This window comes from Fukomys damarensis, unplaced genomic scaffold (assembly GCF_012274545.1).
Source record: "Fukomys damarensis isolate Sample0158 unplaced genomic scaffold, DMR_v1.0_HiC HiC_scaffold_28, whole genome shotgun sequence".
In the NCBI taxonomy this organism is placed as follows: Eukaryota; Metazoa; Chordata; class Mammalia; order Rodentia; family Bathyergidae; genus Fukomys; species Fukomys damarensis.
In genome coordinates, this window is record NW_022900940.1 from 3,548,845 (window position 1) to 3,569,699 (window position 20,855).

General features: G+C 44.4%; 1 protein-coding gene across 1 annotated transcript in view; it reads right to left on the reverse strand.

Annotated features, from left to right (window-relative positions):
* The window catches only part of Frmd4b (FERM domain containing 4B), a 229,964-nt gene that overhangs the window by 200,222 nt on the left and 8,887 nt on the right, over positions 1-20,855 (reverse strand). The window lies entirely within an intron of this gene.

The following is a 20,855-nucleotide window of genomic DNA, read 5'->3' on the forward strand; positions in this document are numbered from 1 at the left end:
AAATAGGAGAAATCCAGAACAATTTTTTAAAAGTGAGATTTCTTTCTCTAATAGAATTCTGAAACAATTTTTTAAAAGGTACAAGTTTTCTGATCTAGAAATTTCTTCACATGGCATTATTTTCAGTAATATTAAGGGCAAGAAATGGAATGTTATCATTCGAGACCTGATTATTAGGGTTAGAAACAATCAGACAATAACCTCAATTGAGTATATGTAGATTTGTTTTTGTGAAGCAGCCAATAATCATCACCATTACCTATGAAACAACTGTTATCACTATGATTGTTATTGTTATTGTTATTATTGCCTCTATTTTACAGATGTAAAGCTAGGATTTATCAAGAGTTTACAGGAATGGTGGGTTAGACTCTGCCAGTGGAGAGACCAGACACTGGGCAGCCCGAAGGCTGACAATCCAGGCAGAGTACACAGTTTAGTGCTTGGTATTGGGTGAAGTTTAGGGACAAACATGGCAAGATAGGAAAAACAGAAAGCCAGGTTCATGTGAGCAGTTTGGAATGAGCACTTCAAGAAAGGAGAAGCCTGGGGAATGGAGAGCCAGATGGTTCAGAACCTAGAACTCCAAAGGACCAGAAAAGAGAAGAGGTCAGCTAAGAGGGCAGGGACCATGGCCGTGACCATGAACGTAACCTCGGCCATCATCCTCACAGTCATTTCCTTAGGGCTCATCACAGTGCCTGGACCTAACAAGCACCCCACAAAAGCTTACTGAAGCAGACAGGACTGAAAGGGGCTGTACTATGTGGGACGCCAGCTACACAAAAACTGCAGTATCTTAGAGTGCCATGACCACAAATGATAGAAACACAATATCGACTAATTTTAGTAAAATGGAGCCTATGGCTATATGAAAAAAAGGGAGCAAGGGACAAGCAGGGCTTGTGGATGATGAGGATTTTTTTCTCCTTGCTTTGCTACTCTTTTAACTTAGCTCATTCGTTCTCTTGAGTGGTCCCTTGCACATTCCATCCATTCAGTTGGGTGTGCTATCACAACAGGGTACAAACTGCAAGTAAAGTACCTTCAGGTGCATGTCCGTACAGACTCACAGTCAGAGGAGAGTCCCAGTAGGCTGCACCGTGGGGAAGAACGCTGGCCGACTGTCACCAGCATTGTGGCCATAGTGAAGGAGACGGCTGCGTGTAGCGATTGGCTCTTTCTGAAGCAGGAGCCAACTTGAATCCTGGAGAGCAGGATGCCATAGTTGAGCTTCATGCAGGCCGGCCATGGGAGGAGTATTTTTCCCCAGTAAAGAACTTCCTGTTTCCAGATGACAGGGTAAAAGGAAGTGGGCAGCAGGAACTGTCAACAGTCTGGAAAAGGGCTCTTGTTTTTAAAACTTGTTTTTCGAGACAGGGTCTTGCCATGCAGTCCAGGCTGATCTTAAACTTTCTAGCCCAAGCTGGACTCCATCTCACAATTCTCCTGCCTCATTCTCCCAATTACAGGCACACATCACCACGCCCAGCCAGGCTCTTGTTTTTCAAGTAAACCCATGTGCAAACTACAGTAGGACCTACTACCTAGGCGTGACGTCCTTGTTCTGAGACGCACCATATCTGGCTTCCTCTGATATCATATTTCCCACTTTTTTCATTTGTACTGGAAATGAAATAACCCAGAGTGATTTGCTTTCTAGTCTGCAGAAAAGGCCTTCTAGTCCCTTGGCAGCCCATTTTCATGAACTCTAAGTTAAACCTGATCCCTCTCAGTGAAACAGAAACACGGGATATGCACTGTATTAGTAAGAACCACCTTTTATTAATGTGATTTCAAATAATATTTTTTTGCATTATCAGTAACTTGTTTTTAAGGCATCTTGGGAATAACATTAAGTTCTCCTATCTGTTTCAAAGCAAAGGGATACATTGTTTTTTTTTTTTATTTCCCAAAGAATATGAATAATACCATATTATTAATTTTACTGGGGTCCCATGAATCCACAACTTAAAACATTATTAAAAGGACCCTCACCCTGCCATCTGGGGGGCACTTGTCATCCTTTTTTCCATAAATCCAACACGAAAAGATATAAAGTGCCAACAGCCAAAGCCTTTTACCAGGGTCACCTCACTGCTTTTATACAGCCAAAGGCTCCTCACATCCTCACCAGCCCAACTCCTAGGGCTGCGGGCTCCATGAAACCCGAGCTAGGCTCCAGCCCATACTCACCACTTCCATCTTTGCAGTCAGGACACCACAGCACAAAGTCCCTGCAGAGCAGCCTGCTCCGCTCAGCCGAGAGTCACCATCCTGGTAGACTCTGAGCTCCTAAGCCAGCCTCTTCCTCCACCCTTTACACAGCCATGCACATCTTTGTAGTGAGATGCTCACTTCCAGGGGGAAAAGGCAGACAGGAATGGCTAAGTGATGCCGCCTCCTCCTTTACAACTTCCCTACCACCTCCTCCTCCTCTGCCAAGGAAGCGCTTGGTGGCAGCAGTGTGGCCCTCTTCAGCATGTCGGTGACACCTCTGTTCAGCAGTTCTTAACTATTACTATCATTACTGTCATGTTTTGGAACAAGCATCTGCAGTATGTGTCTTCCAGGGTCTCCCTGAAGTCGGCATAGTCAGAAAAGGTGGGTGTGGCTGCTTTCAGGAAGATGAAGGTAAGGTAGGTGCCCCTGCCTCTAGCAACACCTTACAAATCCCACAAAAGGAAGATGGCTACAGCGGGGAGGGAGGACTAGTGTGGGAGAGAAAGAAAACAATGCAGCAATTCCATCTCTGAAGACGCCAGGTGAGGGTGAGCAGTAGTGGGGCTCTGGGCTTGGGTCCTGGGGTCTCTGACTGTGTGAGCATCGCAGAGTGTAACGGATCTACTATTCACAGGGAGGCATGCTTCACACAACATGGTCTCTAATGGCAACACAGTGACTTTACTCAGTGCTTAATCAAAGAAACAGAAACAATGAATTATGTTTCATCGACTCTGGACCTCACAAGAAGTACCCTGTCTGTCTCGGACAGGACAACCAAAGAATATTCATAGGTAACACAATTGTCGCTTTGTGTGATAGTCTGATCTGATGGTGTCCCCTGAGCCAGGGAAGGAAAGCAGTTTTCCATTCAAGCGCCAAGGCCTCCATGGCACAGGCCTGTAATCCCAGCTCTTTGGGAGGCTGAGATAGGAGGATCACAAGTTCGAGCCCAGCGTGGGCAACATAATGAGACCTCATCTCACAAGGCAGAGGGGATGGGGATGTAGTTCAGTGGGAAGGCCGTGAGTTCCATCCCCAGAACCTCAAAACAAAACAACCAAAACAACAACGTCAACTAACAAAAACCAGACCAAAACAAAAACAAGAAAAAGGCTCAGTGATAATGGCTGATCAGTGCCGCAGGCCAGAGGCCCAGAGGGGCTGCTGCAGAGTCAGCTGCCCCACCTCTCCAGACACCCAGCATTTGGTATTTCTTTCTTGCAGGAGACCGGGCTCTGAGGTTTTTACTCCTATCTCTGTTGAGGAAAAGGAGTCAGGGGCTTGTGGAGGACAATCTATGGAGCTGAGGACTAAGATCATGGGTCAGGTTACTTTTTTTTTTTTTTCTTGAGCTATTTTAGACTTTGCAGGACATTGGGCTCAGGTGTGATGCCTCAGCTCTCCTGCTGCAGTGGGAAAGTGGCCGGGGACCACAGGTACACAAAAAGGCTCGGCAGTGTGCCAACAAACCTGGATGACCCAAAAAGGCCAAAGCCAAACCCCTGCCTGGGTTGTGGGAAGAACGTGGAGGAAAAGGGACGGTGAACCCAGGGGAAAACTGTCTGGAAAGGAATTTAAGTGTAAAACTGGAAAGGTTTTGGAGGTGTTGGAGAACCCTGAAGTTCTGAGACCTGAAATATGCATTGTGATTTAAAAAATACAAACAGTGCATGTTTAAATAAAAACTTTTAAATATATTACAGTAAAAGACACATTGCCAGTGATTCCCCTCAAAATCCTTCCCCTCACTTTGAACACTTTTGAAAATATTTTATGAGTGCCTGTCTGCAGTACACGATGATTGCACTCATTTGCGGGGAGCTGGTGCTTGTAGAGAGCACACCCTACGCCCTTTTACTTCCCCTTCCCCTTTCCTCCCTCCATCTTCTCAATTTCCAACACACTCAGCCCATCATTCCTGCCACCTTCTGAAGCAGTTCTAGAAATCCTCCTTTGTGGTGGCTTTTCTTGGCTGCCTCAACATTCTGAATTGATTAGGGAAGTTTCCAGATATTTCTGTCAAATAAAAACCTGCTGGTGTGTCCTCATTTACCTTTCTGGCCAGACCTGGCCTTCTGCAACGTCTGAAGTTAAAATGCCATGAAAGGTAAACCTTTTGAACCGATTCAGGGCAGGAAACCATGACAATGCACCTAAAGACGTGGAAAAAAGATTTATGGAACTGCTTCAAAAAGTGGCAGTAATGATGTGGGAAGTGTGTTCAGAGTGAGGGGAAATATTTTGAGGGGCATTAATGGCAATGTGTCTTTTACTGTAAAACATTTTAAAAATTGAAGTTCTCATCATATTTTGGTCATGTCTCATAGTCTTTCTGAGTAGTGGTCAGCAGTGCGATCCTGGACTCGGCCGTGTGCAAACGGAAGACTGCTCCCTGCCATGCACACTTCGAGAGCCAGAGCATTTACCCTGAAAGTCATTGTCTTTCCCCTTACTGAGCAAGAGGTCTCTCCAGGTGTGTTGAAAAGGAAAATGGTCACCATGGAACCCATGTAGTATAAAACCCCACTGGCACCTGGGTGACAGAATTGTTAACAGAGAGCTGGGCGACGACGGAATGAAACGCGGGGCATCGGCTCCCGATGGAAAAAGCTGTAAAATGAGGGGCAAAATCCTACAAGAGCCAGGTTCACCGCAGGAGCGCGACAGGGCATCTGGGTGGGGCCTGATTGATCTAGGCAGCAGTCCTGAGACGGGGCCAGCAGCATTTGGGAGCAGCTGCACAGATTTCCGGCAGGACAGAGCCCCTCTTACAGCAGGGACGGGCCCAAGTGGGAAAAATCTCAATCAGAGAAGAAGCCTGGAAGACCCACGCCAGCCCACCCTCAGACTACGGTGTGGCGCGACTTTCTGCAGGGAGCGGCCACGAGAAGCACAGTCTGCAAACGGATCCCACCCAAAGTGCGCAGAGCCCGCCGTATGACCTGGGAGGGCTCATTTCAAACCTTTAAGGCTCTGCCTCGTTATTTGTAAACCGGAGGAAAAACACCGCCTCCCTCCGGTTGCTCATGAAAAACACCAGCATGTACAGGGACAACTCAGGGCACAGTGGGTTTTCTGCAAAGGCTTCCTGTGGTCTTTCCACCACTATTCTTGTCTCAGCAGGGAGTGGATTTTACTTGGTTCCGCACTTCTTTGTGAGGCAGAGGCCACAGAAAAGAAGAAGTAATAGATTGCTAGCAAAACCTGGCATATTTTATCCTGGAGCCAGATGCTTGAACTTAGAAGTTGGAAAAGCAAATCACTGGGCAGTGCAGAAATTTCAAACAAGCATTCATAAATACGGAAGCCAAGACAATTGGGGATGGCTAGACAGCCCCGCGTTTCCGTGAGCCACAGGAAGAGGGGCCATTACCATGCCATTGCTCTTCAGACAGGCAAGCGGCTGGGCAAGTCACCACCTCCATCCATTTGCCTTCAGACCGAACACTGACATCTGATTCCCACGTCCCCTCTCGGTCTTGTGCTGACCCCTCTCTCCGCTATGAGAGGAGACCTTGCCGGCATAAACCAGTTAGCATGAGGGCAGATCTGGGACATAAACCAGCCCACGGGGGAGACTCTCAGGTCTATCACTTGGCGTTTGGGATAAGGGCACCCTCCCTTCTCTGGATCTGTAAAGCTCAGAAGTGGGGACCCATATACTACATCCAGCCTTGATATTTTAAAGGAGAATGATTTGACAACAAAGCCCATGTGTGTGGGGGGGGGCAGAACTGAGACAGTTCAGAGAGCAGTGTCAGCCTCTTGATCAAACCTCACCTAAAGCCCAAACTCTTTGGATTTCTCAGCTACACATGGCAATAAATATTCCTTACTGTTTAAACCAGTTTTAATTGGGGTTTCTATTGTTCATATGGGTTCTTCCACTTTGGGGATCCCCAGTGCCAACAAGAACTCCAGCCCTTTCTCTAAAGGATCGCATTGCCTGACAGCAAATGCAATTTCCTGGTACACAGAGGAGGTCCTGGCCTGCTGCCCTCAGGCTGTGCAGCCAATGGACAAAAGGAAAAAGCCCAATGCAGGCCTGGCTGCTGGCTTCCCACCTTTGTCCCTCGGCCACACCTCGCTCCTGACCATCCCTCTCTGTCCTGACACTCCTTTGGCAATGATTTCCATCACCAACTCCAAACTCCAAAATCAGGTCTGATGCCACTCCTGAAATGCCGGTAATTCCTGTGCCAAGCTGCTGGCCTCCTGTGTCAGAGAGCGTTTGAGTGTGTAAAGACTTGTACATAAGCCAGAGTGGATGAACAAGTGTTAGTGCAAGCGAATGCGTGTGAGCATGTGGGAATGTGCGTGGGCAGATGCATGTCAGCCCACAAATGTGTGTAAATGTAGACAAGGTGCAAACGAGGTGCTCTGGAAAAGTGCGCCACCTAGAGGCAGGCTGTCAAGTTGTCACCTTCTGAAGACCAGAAGCAGGGAGGACCTAGAAATGGCCACAAAGAAGGAAAACAGAGTGGCATTTTGCCCTCAACGTCATTTAATAACAGTAAAGCCTGGAAATTTATGGAAAAACAGAAAAAAGAAGCCACTTTTAAAAATTATAATGGAAACTACTTTAGACAAATGGTTGAAAATCTGCACTTGGCCTATAGAAAAAGAATCCCAAAGGGTCCTCCAGGTGACATTCTGCAGTCCCAGGTACCATGTTCTTCTGAGACAAGCTAGCAAACCCAGCTCTGGTCGAAGTGGGAACACTGTCATTCAGCTCTGCGTGTGGTCAGGCCGACGTGACAGCTCAGCCTCGCCAGGCCTCTGATTTTAAAGCCAAGTCCATCAGAACAAGCTAGGCCCATTTGCACAGGAAGGATTCAGTTTTCTGTCTAGAGATGACTAACGCACATTCTACTTGAACACATGGTCAGCAATGTGACACTGATGCTTTAAGTTCTCTATCGTTTCCTTTGCCTGGAGAAAGTTTAACTCAGGACTTTAAGTTCTCATTCTATACTTGATCTTAGCCAAAAGGCCAAGAAGCAATTTTCAAATTCTTGTTCTTACAAAAATGATTCAACTCATGAAAAGTCATTGCCCACTCGCACACTCTGTGTGCAGTCAGGTACGCCTGGATAATTACAAATGCGTTGAGCAAGTCTGTTTGTACCTGAGATAGAGAAGGAGGAGCTGACAGCAGTGGGTTTCTGAATTGTATTTTTCTTCCCACAGGATATGAATCATCGTAAACCTAATCCCTCAGCAGAGTAAATCTCTTTGTCAGAAGCAAGAGGAATCCAAATGTTCTCTTATGACTTCGTAAAAACATCTGACTACTGATCAAAGTCTCCAGCTCCAAAGCAGATTCTGCCAGACTCTTTGCTAGGGAAACTGAATAAAAGAGGGAGCAATTCACATACTGTGGATAACTATCTCGGGATGAGACTGCAATATAATTCACACTGAAATTCCAGCTATTGAAAGACTTGTGTCAAATCTAGTTTCACCATCCATTTCTTAAAGTGGAAGACATGCAAGGTCCAGGCATTTGAACTGTTATCTATGTCAAATCAGAACAAACCCCTGAATGAATAAGACAGTTCAGAGATCTCCCCTCTGGAGGCCAAAGAGAAATGAATTTGGTTGGGTTTCCGATTAAACTACAAATGGCTAGAAGCTCACCAGGAACGCACACCATCCTAGGCAATAATCTACTCAGGTTGTCTGAGATCCAGAGCCTGACATTAGCCTGTCTAATCATTTAGATTTCACTGTAGGAAAGGGTGAACTCTGTTGAATCCTGAAGCTGGGGCCCAGGGCTGGATGAAGAAGCAATCAGAGGAGATTTGAGAGAGTGGTCATGAGATGAGGGAGAATATCCATGACGAGACTGAAACTATCCAAAGTCCTCCAGGCTCACAGGGCCAGCAGAGCCTACAGCCTTCTTCGAGGTCACACATATCAGTGGTAGATCTCAGAGTTATCGTGGGTCCTCTGGTCCCACGACAGTAGTCTAGCTATTTCCCTATTAGAGTAATGTCCAGGCCTATGAAAATGGTTCACTACCATATTCTTGATACCTCGCCTATTACCTGGGCACAAGAGCCTTTTTTTTTTCCACAGTGGTACCAATGATTGAACCCAGCCAGGGCCTGTGCACTGAGCTACATCCTCAGCCCTTTTTATCTTGAGACAAGCTCTCACTAAATTTCTAAGCTGTCCAGGCTGTGTTCAAACTTGCCATCCTCCTGCACCTTCCACAGTGCTGGGAGAATAGGCATGCACCAAATTAGCATCTTTCTTTGAATGACTGGAATTAAAGATGCTTAACTAGATCAAAACATGAAACTATGAAACTAGTCAATAATATCAGTAAAAGTAATCATTGACATTTACTGAGCACTAATGAGCTAAGTACTTCCATGTTTTATAATTTCCTTTATGCTCCAATGACTCTGTAATGCAGACATTATTTTATCTCTCCATTTTGTAGTTAAGGAAACCGAGGCACACAGAAGTGAGATAACTTAACTAAGATTACTTAGCCATGGCAAACTGATGTTAGTGTCAAGTCTAACCGCACACTGTATTTCCCCTTATTTTATGCCGGAGGGCAATCATGCATGCATTCTCACCAAGTCTTCTCAAATCCTTTTCCACCACACTGCTTTTCTTAACACTGCTCCCACAGAGCCATAAGTCACTGTAACCCCACTTTATAGCCAGGCCTCCCCAAATAGTATCAAATCCCAGAAGAGGTTTTAAGAGGAAACAAATCTACAGGATGCATGAAATAACAAGATGGGCTCCCATCTTCTGCCCTAAGGTTTGGAGTTTAACCCGATTGCTGCATTAATCTCAAGGAAACACAATGAATTCGCTACACATCACAAAGATATTCAGCATTCTGAGAAGCGGCAGAGTGAAGACAATAAAATCCTGCATCTCATATCCTGTAGAGAAAAAGACAAGAAAGCTACACAAAGGGCCTAGAAAAGAAGCGGAGAGATTTTTCTATTTGTTTAATTTCTTCTTTCTACTCTAACGCCATTCTATTCCCTCGGGGTTTTGGAACCTGCTGGAGTTTTTGGATTCTGGGCTTTGTTGGGATTTTCATTATGCTGAATTTGGTTTCTTTTAATAAGGATGATGTTAGCCTGGGGAAGAAATATACACGTGGAATGGTTTCAACTATGTTTCTCAAGACACATGCTTCATTTCCAGAGGGGGACTAGAAAACACATGGTTGTATTTCATCTATACACACAAAGAGAGCTCCAGAGAAAGGTGGTTACAGGCAATAGAGGCTTATCAACAAGGAACCAGAAAATCCTATACATAACACACAGTACCCTCTTTGGATACCTCGATTAAGAGGAAATAATACACCATTTTAACAACAGGGGAGGTACAGAGCAGAACAAGATTGCCCACCATGCAGATGAATAACACAAACCAGACTTGGGGGAAAGCACAGAATAGTTCTGGGCAGAAAATACACTCCCTCTTCTCTTTAACGAATTCAATGTGGCTGGGAACCACATTTCTTAGAAAATAGATGGTTCTTCCTTTTAGCAAAGGAAAAGAATGCTTCCTTTTAATTAGAAGGTGTTCCTTCAATGCAAGTCCAGGGGTGCATGGGACAAGGAAGTCAATGGTAATCATAGATCTCCAGCTAGGTGGAATTGATAGGCACTGCTTACTGCTGCAGGTGAGTGGTGCATTAAGTGAGGTGATGTATAGCACCTTTCAAGGGACTGCATAAGAACACCGTCCCAGCCACTGCCTGTGGCATAGTCTGTGCTCAGGAACTGGGCTCAGCCAGTTTTTCTGCAAGCAGAGGAGTCGTCCTCAAGGGACACTCATGGTGGAGATCTCTTTCTAACTTTGACTTCTACATAGTGTGAGACCCACAACTCATCAATCAGCCTTTGAAGGCACCACTGTCCAGTGGGGGAAAAAGGATTATTCAAGATCTGTACTTTGTGAACAGGCAACCATGAGTGAACCACTCAGAAGGAGGTAGGAAAGCCCCAGAATGGCTTTTCAGGGTTGGCCATCGCCTCTGAAGAAGGCTGGGTTAACTGGCGAACAGGTCTACAGCCCTAATTGTTCTTTCGTTTCAGCCCTATCTACCCAGCTTGTAAAGGCTGTGTGTCCATGGTCAGGCCCTGCACACCTCTTCAGCCACCCCTTGCCCGCCTCCCCTTCCCATCAGTCCTCCAATGCACAAGACCACCTGTCCACGGCTTCGACTCCTACCTCCAAATGGGATTCAGCCTCTTCTGGTTGAGCCTTATTCAATCGCTAACTCTCGTGTTCAGCAGGAAGTTGTTCCTGACTCAGCGGAGGCCACGTTCACTCAGTAAATGACCTTCAGGTGGCATCCAGAAATTGCGGGTCTCAGTCTACAGTTATACCAAAAACTGAATACTGCCAGTGGCCAGTGAACTTGGAAGAGGGCACTGAGCCTCAGGAACTTTAATTTGAGCCTGGTGAGATCTTGTGCAGAAGATTCAATTAAGTTATGCCCAGACTCCTGACCCACAGAAATTGGGAGATAATAAATGGTGTGCATTGTTTATGCCTTTCCATTTGTGGTAATTTGGGATGCAGCAATAGCATCTGAGTTCCCTTGGTTTGCAAAGTGGTTATTATCCAGATCAGCAGTAGTAAGCACAGGGGGGTCCAAGTGAACAGTCCGTTGTGTCAAATGTCCACACAGCAAAGTATACTGGGAAGAAACGTGTGTTACTACGTAAGTGAGGTGATTCAGAGCCAGAAAATGGATTTATATTAACTGGAAAATACACTGGGGGATGGATGTGAGGAAAATTTAGAGATGGAAAAGAGAATTTTAGCCAACTCTTTTCAGTTAGGGCTAGAAATCCAACAGGCCAACGCAAGCACGAATAAATAAGTACAACAAATGGGAATGAGCAAAGTTTTTTGCTGGAGTAACTGCAAAGCTGAGGTAGCTGGCCTCGGGCATTGGTACCTCTCCATCTCTCGGTCTCTCAGTTCTCTTTTCCTCACTGTTGACCTCACTGTCCCCAGAGCCTTCCAGTGCAGCCAGTGATCACTTGTGGGTCCAGCTGGCTACAAGCTCATTGAGCAACCCTATGGAAAGAAGTTCCTTTCCCCAGAATTTCCTGCAAAAGCCCCTCAGTTTATCCATCCTTGGCTCTGGACATACCTGAGACACATGTCCACCCTTGACACTAGGAACCAAGAGAACAGTGCTACCTAAATCCAAAGGAAGAGTGAGGCACGCTTGGGGCCAGGGATTTAGCTCAATGGCACTGCAGCTGCCTCACAAGCACAAGGTCGCAAGGTCCTGAGTTTGATCTGCAATATGGCAGAATGACCTGCGTGCCAGCTCTGCGCTCAGAAAAAGGAGAAGAAGCTACTTCAAGCCAACAACCCAAGAATGAAGTGGAAAATGGAGGTTTCTATGCATCACGTGCATAACAAAACTTTCAGAGTGAGATGCAGGGAGATCTGTATGGGGTAAAAATGTCGGAGTTGACAAGGTAATCACTGGGAAGCCTTGAGCAGAATTCCGCAAGCAGAATTCCTTTCTAGCAAAAACCTTAAAGATTTATGGAAAGTGACACCCTCAAAAAAGTGCTATATCTTTCCCATCTGTCAAACAATTGCTATTTTGTTTTACATTAGCATCACATTTATTTCTACAAACAGCATAGGCATTTTGACATTTGAGACATTCAGGCTCAGGAGGTTAAGTGACTTTCCTGAGGTCACCTAACCTAGCGATTGGCAGGGCGAGGCTCCAGTCCCGGTGAATGTATCTCCTTTTGAGTTAGGCTGACCCGACCAGGTCAAAGAATAGGGAAAGGCCCGACAGCATGAAATCTCCTGCCATGAAAGACAATTTCAAAGTTGCCTCTGGAAATTTAAGTTGCTACATTTATTTTGGCCCAAGATTCAGTTGGCCCGAGCTCTGGAAGAATGTCAGAAGCTCTTCAGAAAAAGAAAGGTGGGTCCCAAGAAGCAGAGGAGCTGCATGAAGCAGACACCCTGAAGGACGGGCAGTTGGCAGACGCTCTGAGGTGGGATCTGGGGAAACACAGGAAGCCATGCAAGAGGAAGTCAGGGTGGAAACATCCAGAGAAGCTCAGAGCTCACTCTCTCCCATGCCCTCACTCCGCTGTGGCTTTCACTGAATCAGTGCAGAGAGGAAGAAAACAGGGACCTCACCTGCCCCTCGGCCAGCCTGCCGGTGGCCAGGAAACAGGAGAGGATCAGAAACAAGACCACAACTCATACACACCCAGGTGCTGCATGGTTCCTCCCTCCGTCACCTCCACAGGGCCAGGCCTGCCCAGCACCCTCCCACCTTCCCACAACCACGAAGGGCGGTACCTCTCCCCGCCCCTACACACCAGATATTCTACCACAGAACGTTCTCTTGGTCAGCGCAGGTCTAAACAATCACTAACACAACTTTCAGCAATTAAAACTCAAGGACGAAGAGGAATAAGCTCTATTTTCTTGATGGGCATAAAATCAAGTTGCTGGGGTTTCACTGCAGAACCCCAAGGCAGAGCAGACTGGTGTCACAGTTTTATCCTCACTCTGATGAGCTCCCTCCAGCTGCTCTTACATTGGTGCCCACAGATTGGCTAATGGAAATGGCTTGATACTTCCTGGTCTCTTCCAACATAGGAATGATATAGGGTTCTGTAACTTTCAGGGATTTGGAATCTAAATTTATATGAAAAGGAGGAATGGGGTGCAGAGACAGGAGAATCCCTGTTTTATGTTCTCAGGACTTTCCCACACCCTGCCAGGTGAGGTGTCATTTCTATTTAGAGCTTTTCCTTGCTGCAAGAATACCCTTCAGGGTTACAGGTAGCACTATTTTAGATTCATGGGCATCAAACTAGCCGACTTTCTTTCTCTCTCTCTCTCTCTCTTTTTTTTCTTTTCTGTGGTACTAGGGGATGGACTCAGGGGCTTTGAATTGAGCTACGTCCCAGCCTTTTTAAATTTTTTGTTTTTGAGGGATACAATGAAAGCAGTTGTACAAGGGAAACTCATAGCAGTGAATGCCCACACTAGGAAAACCAAGTGAGCTTGAATAAGCAACCTAATGCTGAATCTTAAGGTCCTACAAAAAGAAGAGCAAGACAAACCCAAAGCTATACAAGGGAGGAAACTATAAAGATCGGAGCAGAAATCATTGCAATGCAGACTAAGATAATGACACAAAAAAATCAACAAATTGAAGAGCTGGCTTTTCGAAAGAATAAATAAAAAATTGATAAACCCTTAGCCAACCTTATCAAAAAAAAAAAAAAAAGGAAAGAAAAGGCTCAAATCCATGCAATTAGGAATGAGAAAGGTAAAATCACAACCAATACAGAAGAAATACAGAGAATCATCAATACCTACTTCGAGAACCTGTACTCTAGTAAAATAGAAAATACAGAGAAATGGAGAGATTTCTAGATACATATGAATCAGCAAAGTTGAACAAAGAAGATATAAAAATTCTAAACACCCCAAATACAATCAGCAAAATTGCAAATGTAATTAAAACTTTGCCAACAAAGAAAAGCCCAGGTCCTCATGGCTTCACTGCTGAATTCTACAAGACATTTACAGAAGAGCTATTGCTACTACTCTTTAAACTCTTCAATGAAAATGAAAGGGAAGCAATACTTCCAAATTCATTCCTGGAAGTAAGTGTTACTTTGATTCCAAAACAAGAGAAAGACCCAACCAAAAAAGGGAACTACAGGCTAATCTCCTTAACAAACATAGATGCAAAAATCCTCAAAAAGAAACTGGAAAACATAATACAGAGGGTCATCAAGAAGATCATATGCCCTGACCAAGTCAGATTTATTCCAGGGTTGCAAGGAGGGTTCGACATATACAAATCAATAAATGTAATGCACTATATCAACAGAGTCAAGGACAAAAACCATATGATCATCTCAGTAGATGCAGAAAAACCATGTGACAAAATTCAACACCCATTCATGATAAAAACCCTGCAGAAAATTGGAATAGATGGTCTTTATCTCAACTTGATAAAGGCCATCTATGAAAAACCAACAGCCAACACCATACTAAATGGTCAAAAAATGAAAACCTTCATGCTGAAATCAGGAACAAGACAAGGATGTCCACTATCATCACTTCTGTTCAATATAGTTTTGGAAACATTAGCCACAGCATTTAGACAAGAGAAAGAAATAAAAGCAATAAAGATAGGAAAGGAAGAAGCTAAACTGCCATTATTTGCTGACAATATGATACTCTACATAGAAGATCCAAAAAACTCTGCCAAAAGACTTCTAGACTTAATTGACAGATTCAGTAGAGTAGCTGGATACAAGGTCAACACTCAGAAATCAATAGCCTTAATGTACACCAGTAACAGACTTATTGAGAGAGAAGTTAGGGAAACAATCCCTTTAGCATAAAAGAAAATGTAGGAATCAATCTAATGAAGGAAGCAAAAGACTTCTGCATTGAGAACTACAGAGCTCTGAAAAAAGAGATTGAAGAAGATATAAGAAAATGGAAAGACTTCTCCTATTCCTGGGTAGGAAGAACCAATATAGTGAAAATGGCTATACTTCCAAAACTGCTATACAGATTCAATGCAATCCTGATTGATATCCCAAAAGTATATTCCAAAGAACTAGAGAAAACAATACAAAACTTCACCTGGAACCAGAAGAAACCTAGAATAGCAAAAGCCATTCTAGGCAACAGAGACAGGACAGGGGGTATCACAATCCCCAACTTGAAACTATACTACAAAGCCATTGTGATAAAAAAGCATGGTACTGGCAAAGAAACAGACTTGAGGATCAGTGGAACAGACTGGAAGATACAAAAACAACTCCAGATGTACTCGGCTACCTCATCTTTGACAAAGGCTCCGACCATCCTCATTGGGAGGCAAGGTAGCCTCTTTAATAAATGGTGTTGGAAAAACTGAATTTCAACCTGTCAAAGATAAAAACTAGACCCCTATCTTTCACCATGCACTAAACTAAAATCCAAGTGGATTAAAGATCTAAATATTAAAACAAACACTAAAATTGCTGGAAGACAAGTTAGGCAGAACTCTTGAAGACATTGGCATAGGAAAAGACTTTATGAACAAAACCTCAGTAGCACAGGGACTAGCAAAAAGAATCAACAACTGGGATACCATCTTTTAAAAAAGCTCCTGCACTGCAGGAGAAGCCACCAACAGAGCTAAGAGATAGCCTACAACATGGGAAAAAATGTTTACCAGCTTTACCTCAGAGAGAGGTCTACTATCTAGAATATGTAAAGAACTAAAAAATATCAGCCCACCAAATATATGGACTCAATTAAAAAATGGGCATCTGAAATGAACAGACATTTCTCACACAAAAAAGTAAAAGCAGCAAATAAACATGAAAAAATTGTTCCACATCACTGGTCATTCGAGAGATGCAGATGAAAACAACACTGAAATTCCATCTTACCCCACAAAGAATGGTTGCTATCATGAAATCAACCAATAACAAATGCTGGTGGGGCTGTGGGGAGAAAGGAACCCTTCTCCATTGTTGGTGCGAGTGTAGACCGGTGCAACCACTATGGAAATCAAAATATGGAGATACCTCATTCAACTAGGATTGTCCATTTGACCCAGACATCCCTCTACTGGGTATCTTCCCCCCAAAATTAAAAGAATCTCACCACAGTGATATATGCACACCCATGTATACAGAGGCACAGTTTGTAATAGCCAGAACTTGGAAACAGCCCAATTATCCATCAACTGGAGACTGGGTAAATCTGTTGGTTTTTTAAAAAATAAAATGAAGTACTATTCAGCCATAAAGAATGAGAAAATGGACACATTTATAGCTAAGTGGATGCTCACTGAGGCCACACTCTTAATAGGAAATAATAAGGAACTTAATAGTGAAATAAATAGGAAACATATATGTAACTACTGAATAGTTTCTCTAGTGTGAAAAACTAAAAGTGTAAATAAGGACCAAAATGTATAACTGATATTGTAAAATAGGAAGCAAATGTCTAAATAAGTAGGGGAAGTGGGAGGGTAGGGGAAAGGAAAGAAGGGAAAAAGAAAAATATGAGAAGTGGAATAACATGGAAACAAAGTCCTTGTAAATAGGGAAGGGTGGAGGGTGTGAAGGGAGGACAGGGGCAAGGAGAAAAATAAGAACCAAGATCCATCATGTAAAGGTCCAAGATCCCCGTGATGAATGTAACTGTACTGTGTACCTAAGATGTACCGATAAACTTAATGGAAATTTGTTTTGTTTTGTTTTTGAGACAGCATCTTAGTCACTAAGTTGCCCAGGTTGGCCTCAACCTTGCGATCCACAGCCTCAGCTTCCCACAGGCTGCATCGGACTTTTCTATGAAGGACCAGATTGTGACTATTTTTATCTTTGTGGGTAACGAGGTCTCTGATGGTCTCTACTACGCTTGGCTGACTGCGCGAAAGCAGCCGGAGACGACGTGTACACAGACGGGTGTGGCTGTGTCCCAACAACCTGTACTGTGCGCTTCGCGATGTAAATTCCTTATCGTTTTCACCTGTCAAGTGCATAGGTATTCGATCCCCACCACCACCGTTTAAAAACGAAAGAACGACTGTCAGCTGAGGATGGTACCAAACACAGGCAGCATGCAGGGCTTGGCCCACCGGCCGTAGTTCCAGAGCCCGGACTACACCCTGCAAGTTCTCTCCCGAGAGGGGGGCGGCCGCGGGGCGGGAGGCCGAGTCGGGCACACACAAGTGTGATTCCCGGACATCTGCCCGGTGCGGGTTCACACTGAGCGAATGCTGCTCAGGGGTGGGGGAAAGGACCGCACAGGCCCTTTCTGTGACGTGACTTGCTTGACACAGTCAATCCTCATTACTCACGGAATCCGTGCTTACTTGCTAAAAATCATTTGTAGCCAGCACATGAATGCCTGCTGTCCTTCTGAGGTCATTTTCTGACTTGTACCAGAGCAGCCAAAATGCTGAGTTTCCTGATGCTCTCGTTCCCAGCTAAGACCTAATCACAGTGTGCTCCGCCTTCTGGGTCCCGCTTTCAGGGGATGCAGGTATCCTCTTATGGGTCTGTTTAACGCTTGCTCGCCATACTTTTGAGCTTCTTGTTGGCAATTTTGATTTTTAAAATGTTCCCCAAAATAGTATAGGATTGTTGGGTTAGCTGTATGCCAAGTATTTGTGTGCCCCTAAAATTCATACATGGAAACCTAATCACTAACTAGGTCACCAGGACCCGAGTGACCACTGCCCTAGCTAAAAGGCCTCGGGGCCTCCAGCAGGCCAGAGCACAGCCAGAAGGTAGGGTCTGTGGATGCGGGCCCTCATCACACACCACATTGTGGTGCCTGGACTTTGTCCTTCCCTTGAGAACTGTAAGCAATCCATTTCTGTTGTCTATAAGGCATCTAACTTATGGGTTTTTTTTGGCTTTTTGAGATAGGGTCTCACTCTGTGGTTGAGACTGACCTGGAATTCACTATGTAGCGCAGGCTGGTCTCGAACTCACAGCAATCCTCCTGCCTCAGCCTCCCAAGTGCTGGGATTACAAGCGTGTGCCACCACACCCGGCAATTTATGGAATTTTGTTACAGCAGCACAAACATACTAAGTCAGGGTTTAAGTAAGAGGCATTGGTGCACTTGCAACAAATTAAAAAAAATGCGTAGAGGATAAAATTCATCCAGGAATTGCTAAGCTGTTGGCCAATGAGTTCAATGTCTATAATGTTAACAGTATATAGTTAACACGGTGTCTTTTAATAGAAACAAATTCAAAACAAGATTAGATACTGATTGCCTAAAGAGAATATCATATTTCCCCCAAGAGTGGTTTCAGTATTTGCTAAGGCAATGTTTGTGGTGACTTTATAGAACATCACTTCCACAAATAATGAAAACGATATACATTCTTTTTTGGGGGGGTACCGGGGATTGAACTCAGGTCTTTGTGTTTGAGAAGCAGGTGGCAGAACTACTGAGCTAAATCTTCAGCCCAAAATTATACACCTTTTTAATGACATTAATGAGAAGTTATTGTGACATCCTGTCCTTTCCCCTCTGTCTTGTATATTGTATTTAAGGTTTAGTGAAAAGGGTTGAAGCTATTTCAAATGAGGTTTTGGATTATTTCATAATGCTAGGTTTCCATAATTCCCCGGATCTGGTTTCCCACATAAATGGTCTATTGTCTGGTATATGGCATAAAGAACAATTTTTCAAAATACTCTGTACTTATAGGTAATTTATTTACTAGCTCGCAAACTATGCTCCAAATAGTGAGATACCTCAGGCTGGTGACCGGTTTGCACTCTTACAAATACTCCACACAGTTTCATGGTCCGCCTGAATGGTACTACACATCAGTCAAAGGTAAGCATTCACTGCATGCAGCAACCAGGGTTTTAGAGACCTGTCATCTTTTTATGGCTCTGGGTGTAATATTCATTTGCAAACACATGAAATGCTCTGGCGCTGTCTTTCGGGAACGCATCGTGCAGGTGGCCCAGCAGGGGAAGTTATCTGGAAAAGGAAGACGGTGCTGATCCAGGTCAGAGTGCACATTCAGGCGGAGCCAAAGAAAAGTTCCAAATGCATTTGGGGAACTCTTAGGAAGCACACTGAAGTGTCTGTGGGGTGTACACCTTCGCCCTCTCCCCTGTGTGAATGGCTTAACCCCTCTTGACAAGCACTGTCTTCGCTGACTTCCTGGGATTACAGATGTGATCACTGGTGTGGGGCTCTTCGTGCCAACTTGTCCTCTTCCCTAAGCCATTCCGAAAATGGCATCCCATTATAGCAGGTACTTTTTTTTTTTTTTTAGCACTGTTTCAAGTACTTAAAGTACATGAACACATTTAACCCTCAGACAATCGTAGGAAGTAAGTGCAGTTATCACTTCCATTTAACTTGTGCTGCGTCACACAGCATATCAGTGGCATAGCCAGAAATGAACTCAGGGGGATTTGTCTTACGGTCTCTTCATTTGACCGCTATTGTTACAAGGACCCTCGACAAAGCCCTAAACAAGGGTGCAGGAAACTCAGCACTAACGTCATAGGGATTTTTACAGTGGCTGCTTAGAGTAAGCGGCGATATTCAACAACCCTCCTTGTTTTCATTCTCCCTTTCTTCCTTTACCTCTTTTATTAAGATCAAATTTACATACCACAAAATACGGTCCTTCGGGTGTGCAGTCTGTAAGCTTCTGACATAAACTCATGTCACTGTCAGTGTAAATAAATCAGCAGATGTGCAGGACTTCAGAGACCTCCCCCACACCTCTCTGTCAACCTCCCTGAAACCCACACCAGTTCCGAGACCACAGGACCTCAGTTCTGCATGCGTGACTCCAAAAGGATCCTTGAGTGGCATCCAACAACAGAATTTGGGTTCTGAGAGGGAATTATATTTTTTAAAAAGCACTCGTCTCTACCTGAAATTTAGCACCCTTTCAACTATGAACGTAGGTAACAGACTACCGAAATGTTGATAAGCACCGGCCACTCTCCTCGAAAGTTAGGGACGTTTTTATCGCAATAAAAAAATTTTTTTTTTCATCACAGGTATGCTAAACATTGTAATGACCGTATCGCAATATGATTTATGTAAATTTAAAATATTCGTGTTTCCCTGAGAAGGAAACGTTAAGCTTTGCCGACTTAGGTCCCTGGGAATTCGCGCCACCGTTCCAGGCAACCAAGTAGCAAAACGTGCACAAAACACCTTGCAATTCATCAAGTCAACATTCTTGCTGAGCGCAAGACACAGAAATGAGTAAGATCCCCTCGCTGCCCAGACTGATGGAGGAGGTGTAGATCTTCAGACTGGAAGGCGAGCTGTGCCTCTTTGCAGCCAAAGATGCCGCCGTAGGGAAGACTGTTCAACAGCGCCACCTGCCGCCTCCCCAGGAATGTGCATGGGCTGCGAACCGCGGCAGGAGCCCTCAGCCTCCGCCACCACCGGGTTGCCCAGGGCCTCAGAGGCGGAAACCAGGCAGCTGAGCCCCGGACTGAGTCCAAGAGGGAGAGAGAGAAAGACTGGCCGGAAGCTGAGCATTTATATTTTCCAATTACTTGAATTATAGGTTGACATATTAATGTGAAAATATGAAAACCCAAATGCTCCAAATCAGAAACCTTTTGAGTACAAGCTGAGGACACCACACCATAAAACTTAGTTTCATACACAAAATTATTACAAATAGTGTCTAAAGTTACATGTGGGCTTTGGGTGTAAGATATGGGAAATGTAAATCAACTTGGTAAATTTTGTAGGCTTGTGCCTCATCCTTCAGAGGTCTCCTCGTGTATGTGGAGACATTCCAAAATCTGGAATCTGAAAACGTTTGGTCCCAAGCATTTCGGATACAGGATACTGAACGTGCACTCTGTGATCATGATTGTCTTACTGAGGCCAGGCTGATCGTGTTTCAGTCTGTCACCTCCCAATGAACGTTTTCATTCTTAACTTATTACAGGGACGGAAATAGGCATTTTTCATCAGAAATACAACTGGCCAATAAGTTCAAGTCCTGCCTGGACAACTTAGTGAATTAAAGCAGCTTGACTCCCTCCTCCCCAAAAATATATAATATATATATATATATATATATATAT